We start from the raw sequence: 7,575 nt of genomic DNA on the forward strand, positions 1-7,575 counted from the left end.
TACAAAAAAAATTCAAAGAAATCACGAGGAGCATGGAGCCAAGCAAACTAATCATAGTAAATCATGAGAGGAGAAGCCTCTCAACCTACTACAGGGAATCGAGTCAACATTAATTCGTGTAAGAATTAAACCGTAATGTAGATTAACAACCCAGTAGTTGATAAAATAACCCTGACACAACCCATTAATACAATATATGGTCACAGGAAGTAGATTGAGATTGTGCAGATATCATGATCTACGAACCGTATCTACGAATATTGATTGCAAAGTCACAAACAGAACCTCCTCACATCACAAAACAAATGTTTCATCAACAGAAACTCTAGCGAATGCCAATTGGATTATATAAGTAAGACAGAGACATCGAAAAAAAGAAATATAATTCAAAGAGTATATATTCTATTTTCTTACTTGACATCATAGAGAATGCAAGTCAAAGATATTGCGATACATCTTACCCTTCTATAAATTGACTGCAAGGCACAATCCCCAGCAAAATATACAAAATGAATTGCTCCTATGATCCAAGTATTGCATAAATAGTTATATACAAACTATTCAACAGTGAGCATAAACATGGCATGTACTACCAAAATCCCTTGGATATGGAGCTTAGTCTGCATGTCTATTCGTTTTGTTTCCATAGTACAATGTCAATACTTGTTTCCCTAGTACAATGCCCGTGCGTTGTCACGGGCCTTTTAATTTTTTTTTCTGATTGCAAACATAAGCATAATGCATTTCCAATTTCACATCTATAGAAAAAAATTATAGTAACAATCAAAAATGTATTTGATGCAATGTATTTTCATTATTCCACTCCACTTGCATCTCCTAGTAGAACGCCCGTGCGTTGCAACGGGCTATATTGACGACTTCTTTTTTTACGTCAAAGCACTCTTCTTTTCTCCCATTCTTCCTTCCCCCAATTAAAAATGTTTCTCAGAGTGATATGTGAATGGATAAATTTACAATGATACTAAAATATGAAGGACTTAAACCATATTTATGGAAGAACATTTCTACAACACATTCGACATGAAACTTATGGTGCTTGATAGATTGGATAAAACATGATGCTGACTTAGCACCAAATCTAATTGATAGTTCAGAACATGGTTGCCATACCATTGTACCTGAAAGATCTGTCTCCCCCTTCCTCGCTCCCTCTCTAGTAGCTGTCTCATGAGCCGGTCGTCATTGTTGCTGTTGATGGCGATGACAATAATGAGGAGGAACACCACAAGAGCTAGATGTTCTTGACCTCTTCCCTATGGTAACTGCCGCCTCTGCATTGGGTGTCGTTCATCAACACCACCGCTGCGCCAGCTGCTACTTGTATAGAAAATAAGAAGATAGAAACTTTGTGTGTTGGGTCGCCAGCTGCTCATTTGCTTGTATGATTGTGGAGACTGCGCTAAACAAGCAGGCTGGTAATTGTACTCCAGCTTGAATGGAGATGCACCAAGTTCACTTGATCCACCAATCAACTTTGGACTGTGGATCCCAAGTCCGAGAACAAAAACTCGCTGAAAGTCTGCATGTGTATCCAACAATCATGACATGTACTCCATATGTAAAGAAATATAAGAGCGTTTAGATCACTTCTTTAGTGATCTAAACACTCTTATATTTCTTTGAGGAGGGATTATGGACCAAAAGAAGAAAATAAACATTGCATGCTACAGAAATGGATAATAAAATCTATCTGCATGAGATGCCACATGAATGTCACAAACATAAGCATAGTTTCGATGCACACTATCTCATGTTGCATGTTAAATACAGGTTTGTGCACGTTGACTTTTGCTGGTAGATGGAGATACTAAGATGAAAAAATGGTCACACAAAAATTGCTTTTCAAATGTTAATATTACCAAGACTAATCCATGAATAAAATGTATGCAACTATGCACAGTAAAGATACTTAAAATAGTTACTGGACTAAACTCACTGATATAGAGCTATCAAAACCGGAGCCAAGGCTCAAATCTTAACAACGATCAAAGTAGACTTCAGCCTTGTGGTTGCCGCATAGGCTCACCACAGTGACAACGCCAACTCTCTTCCGTCTTCTCAGTTTCTTGACAAAAAATGATACTGCTATTTGCACATTAGGGAGTAAATTATGCTTCAAGCATTTCTCAAACCAAATCGGCAATATGTAGGCTTAAAATATCAGCAGGCATCCACACAGATTTCTACAGCTGAAATATAGTGTTGTGATTTGTGTATCCATAATGCAGAATAACCTATTGTTCTATTTGGTGGTTAAATAAATAAACATTATTGTTTTTGGCTAGTGCCTGTAGAGCTACTAAATGATAGTCAGCGTCACTGTATATTTCTAAGAAAGAAAATTATAAGACTTCATTGGTTGTAAATAACGCTAATTGTATTGGTTGCCACCAATGTCGACTTGAAAAGAAAATTATGGAGCTTCAGTTCATATGCATCTAGTCATATAAAAAAATAAGAACACATGCTTCAACTCCTGTTAGTTCGGTCACAAAAAAATCATCACCAAAAATCAGAAGACAAAGTATCATTGTTATATTTGTTGACTTGATTGATTACTGTAGGTTAACACACCCAACTGGAATTAACCTGCAATAGGATAAAAGAAATTAAGATTTGAGACGTGTGTTATAGGGTTCATAGAAGAGAGAAGAGGGAGGTACCATATCAAATCATTGGTCGCACAGTTTGACATTCAACTTTCCATTTTCTAATGAGTCCTCAGGGATTCATATACATAAACGTTGATTGATATATCAGGTCCAACTCCCTGTAACACTAAAAGTTACTGGGAAGTCAACTAAAAAACAATTCTCAGCAGAAACATACGGCTTACCAATAAGGTGGACCAAAGGCCTTTACAATCCTCTACCATTCTCTTCTCTACAAATTGTAGACAACGTGTGAAAGATGCCCTTGTAATACCTAGTGGTTTTCTGCAGAATTTTATAGACATGAAAGTTTAGCTTACTAAAACATGTTCCTTTGGTCTGTAAAGCTGCATTGCATGAAAGCATTAGGTAAAGATGCTCTAAGTTCTAACTGGAAGTTATATTGATTGATTGGTTGGCTTAGTGTTATTCACAAATCACGAAAGGAAGAAAAGCATCACCTGTGTTGTCAGGTGATTTCAAAGAACATCCAATGGGTAAGTTACAGATGCAGGTGTCACTCACGCTAGACACCCACCAAGTAAACATATAGACACTAACATAATTTGGGCCGTCCATTCCGTGAAGCTGCAACTATATTTCGAAATTTATAAACCTATAACAAAAAAACATAGTCGTGAGAAATCTTGCAAGTTAACATACTAAAATTCAGTGCTGAACTTTTTGTATCGCTCATATCAATAGAAGCTGATGACGGAATAAGAAAATCGATGTATAATTTTCACAAGATTGCCTTTCGAATATGCCCAAAACACTTCTTGTCGAACAACCCACGAAGCCATGTGCCATATACTACCCTTCCTTAGACCTGCAACATCTGAATGCATACCCGCCACCTGTCGGATCAGTATGCCACAAGCTCATACAACAAACTTTATCATCAGCATATGGGTTATGTGACAAAAAAATTACTGTATTCAAGAACATTTTCGCGAGATTGCAATTTTGTAGCTATGAACAGCATATGGTACATACAATGAATCCACAACCAAGTTGAAGTTTGGACCATGATTGGACAATACAGCGCAGAGTGTTGTAAATTAACAACAATAATAATAGGCCATGACTGTCAACCAGAGATATTATCAGCAATCAATTCAAAGCGAGGGAAGAATATATATCACATTCAGGGAACTTAGTTGATATTATCAGCATCCAATTCCTTTGAAGAATCTATATATGTGCAGTGTGAAAGCAGAAGGAGCACAACAGCACCATGAAATAGAAGACAAATATTCCTTCACGCTCACAATCCATGCACACGAGAACGCCGGAGATAAAAGAGGGGGCGGAAAGCCTATTACCTGCAAGAGGATGGAGAGTGGCGAGGATCGAGATGCAGATCTTGCTGACCATGCCGGTGAGGTGTGCGACGGTGATCCAGCCAAGAGCCGCTGCGCTTGGCAGGGGAAGGCCCCGACGACGCAATGGAAGAGGAGACGGTGGCCAACGCCAGTCGACGGCAACGGGGACCTGGCGGATATCACCTCCATCATCCCAGACACGCCTTCATGGTGGGCATCCTCACGGCCCCTTGAAACCGCAGCAGCTTCTCCTTGCATCCCCGTCGCCAGATCATAGCAAACTGCACACACGCCCGAATCAGATCAAGATGCGGAAATAACCAAACCAGAAGAAGTGGAGGAGGGATTCGTACCTAGTCGAGGCCATGGACCAGAGGGTGATCTGCGGCGCCAACGCCAGATCGGTCATCGTGGCCGCGGGCGAGGGACGCGGCGGCGACCTTGTTCCTCGGCGGCGGCGGCGGATCCTATCGGGGCTGGGGTGTCTCCTCTCGGCGGCGGTGGCGGCTCCTCTCGGGGCTGCCTGGGTCGCTCGCCATGAAGAAGAAGATAGGGTGGAGGAATTGAGCGAGGGAGGAGGAATCGAGCGGCTTGTACGGCAGGGGGCCAAACCATGATAAAAATCAGTACAACCCGCGAGGTGGAGAACGAAATGACTTACCTATAGCTCATGATTCGATTGAGATGATAGGGAAGGAAGGAAAATTGTGATTTAGTCAGACAAAGTTTTGGAAAGTTCTGATTCAGCTGAGAAATAGATGGAAATAATGCCTCGGGATGAGGAGGTCACGATTAGGGTATGGCAAGAAGAACTTTTTTGGAAAGCTTTGATTCTGGTGATAATTACCATATTCGAAATTTCCTTAGTTATAGTCTTACCATACATGGATTGATTTATTACTATAATTATCATATTTGAGATTTCTAAGTTTATAGCCTTACCATACATGGACTAATTATGATTGATTACCATAAATACGTTGGGTATTGCCGGTCAGACAAGAAAAGAGAAAAACCGGTGGGAGGGGCTGGTGGGAGGTGGGACGAAGAAAAACCGGTTGAAAATAAACCGGTTGAAAGTGGGGGGGGACTATTCAACCAATTCGTCCATTAGGAGTAGAGATATCAAGTTTCCTCTCTATGTGTTGAAGATCTTGAAGCTATGCTTGTTTTACCTTCCTATGCTAGTTGATTATTGTTCTCATAAGTTGTTTGCTCACAAAATCCCTATGCATAGGAAGAGGGTTAGGCTTAAATGTGTTAGTCATATGCTTCATGATGCTCCCGTTATGTTTCAATTCTTATCCTTTCTGTGAGCATCATTGTCATCATCATGCCTAGCTAGAAAGGCATTAAAGAAAATCGCTTGTTGGGAGACAACCCAATATTTATCATTACTGTTTTCGTGTGTTCACATGATTATTCTACTGTAGTAGTCATGTTTTATAGCTTTTGTTTCAATAAAGTGCTAAGTAAGACCTTTAGGATAGCTTACGGTGATACTTGTGTTGATCCTGCTGAGAATCAGAAACTTTTGCACCCAGTAAATTAGTTTTCTTAATTCACAGAAATGTGCTTCTGATCTTATTCGTTTTTCTATGGATTGGTACACAAATATATTAGGTCTTCCTAATTTTGTAGGTTATTTGGAGTTCCAGAAGTATACGTTTGATACAGATTACTACAGACAGTTCTGTTCTTGACAGCTTCTGTTTTCTATGTGTTGTTTGCTTATTTTGATGCATCTATGGCTAGTATTAAGTGGTATGAACCATAGAGAACTTGGAATACAGTAGGTTTAACACCAAAATAAATAAAGAATGAATTCATTACAGTACCTTATGTGGTGGTTTTGTTTTCTTTCACTAACGGAGCTTATAAGATTTCCTGTTGAGTTTTGTGTTGTGAAGTTTTCAAGTTTTGGGTAAAGCTTTGATGGACTATGGAATAAGGAGTGGAAAGAGACTAAGCTTGGGGATGCCCATGGCACCCCAAGATACTCAAGGATAGCCAAAATCCTAAGCTTGGGGATGCCCCGGGAAGGCATCCCCTCTTTCGTCTTCGTTCATTGGTAACTTTACTTGGAGCTATATTTTTATTCGCCACATGATATGTGTTTTGCTTGGAGCGTCATGTATTATATTAGTCTTTGCTTTTTAGTTTTACCACAATCATCCTTGCTGTACACACCTTTTGGGAGAAGCCCACTTGATTGAATTTGCTAAAATATGCTATGTGCTTCACTTATATCTTTTGAGCTTGATAGTTTTTGCTCTAGTGCTTCACTTATATCTTTTAGAGCACGGCAGTGGCTTAATTTTGTAGAAATTGCTAGTCTCTCATGCTTCACTTACATTATTTTGAGAGTCTTTTAGAACAGCATGGTATTTGCTATGGTTATAAAATTGGTCCTAGAATGGTAGGCATCCAAGTTGGGTATAATAAAAACTATCATAGGAAGTGAATTGGATGCTATGATCAATTTGATACTTGATAATTGTTTTGATATATGGAGGTAGTGATATTAAAGTCATGCTAGTTGGGTGATTATGAATTTAAAGAATTCTTGTGTTGAAGTTAGCAAGTCCCGTAGCATGCACGTATGGTTAAAGTTGTGTAACAAATTTGAAACATGAAGTGTACCTGGCTTGTGCGTCCTTATGAGTGGCGGTCGGGGACGAGCGATGGTCTTTTCCTACCAATCTATCCCTCTAGGAGCATGCGCATAGTGCTTGATTTTTGATGGCTTCTAAATTTTTGCAATAAGTATATGAGTTCTTTTGACTAATGTTGAGTCCATGGATTATACACACTTTTACCTTTCCACCATTGCTAGCCTCTTCGTACCGTGCATTGCCCTTTCTCACCTCGAGAGTTGGTGGAAACTTCGCCGGTGCATCCAAACCCCGTGATAAGATACGCTCTATCACACATAAACCTCCTTATATCTTCCTCAAAACAGCCACCATACCTACCTATTATGAAATTTCCATAGCCATTCCGAGATATATTGCCATGCAACTTTCCACCATTCCGTTCATCATCATCATGACATACATTACTTTTGTCATATTGCCATTGCATGATCATGTAGTTGACATCATATTTGTGGCAAAGCCACCATGCATAATTTTTCATACATGTCACTCTTGATTCATTGCACCATCCCGGTACACCGCCGGAGGCATTCATATAGAGTCATATCTTGTTCTAGTTTCAAGTTGTAATTCATATGTTGTAATCAATGAAAGTGTGATGATCATCATTATTAGAGCATTGCCCAAGAAGAAAAAAAGAAAGGCCAAAATAAAAAAAGAAAAAAAGGAAAAAAGAAAAAGAAAAAATAAAATAAATAAAAGGGCAATGTTACTATCTCTTTTTCCACAGTTGTGCTTCAAAGTAGCACCTTGTTCTTCATGTAGTGAGTCTCATATATTGTGCTTCAAAGTAGCACCATGTTTTTCATAGAGAGTCTCATATGTTATCACTTTCATATACTAGTGGGAATTTTTCATTATAGAACTTGGATTATATATTCCTACGATGGGCTTCCTCAAATGCCATAGGTCTTTGTGAGT

The 7,575-nt window shown here is 39.2% G+C and overlaps 1 pseudogene; it reads right to left on the reverse strand.

Moving 5' to 3' along the window:
* Positions 1 to 2,716: 2,716 nt before the first annotated feature.
* Positions 2,717 to 4,255, reverse strand: LOC123158161 (mitochondrial coenzyme A transporter SLC25A42-like; annotated as a pseudogene).
* Between the last annotated feature and the right edge of the window lie 3,320 nt (positions 4,256 to 7,575).

This window comes from Triticum aestivum, chromosome 7B, assembly GCF_018294505.1.
Source record: "Triticum aestivum cultivar Chinese Spring chromosome 7B, IWGSC CS RefSeq v2.1, whole genome shotgun sequence".
NCBI classification, from domain to species: Eukaryota; Viridiplantae; Streptophyta; class Magnoliopsida; order Poales; family Poaceae; genus Triticum; species Triticum aestivum.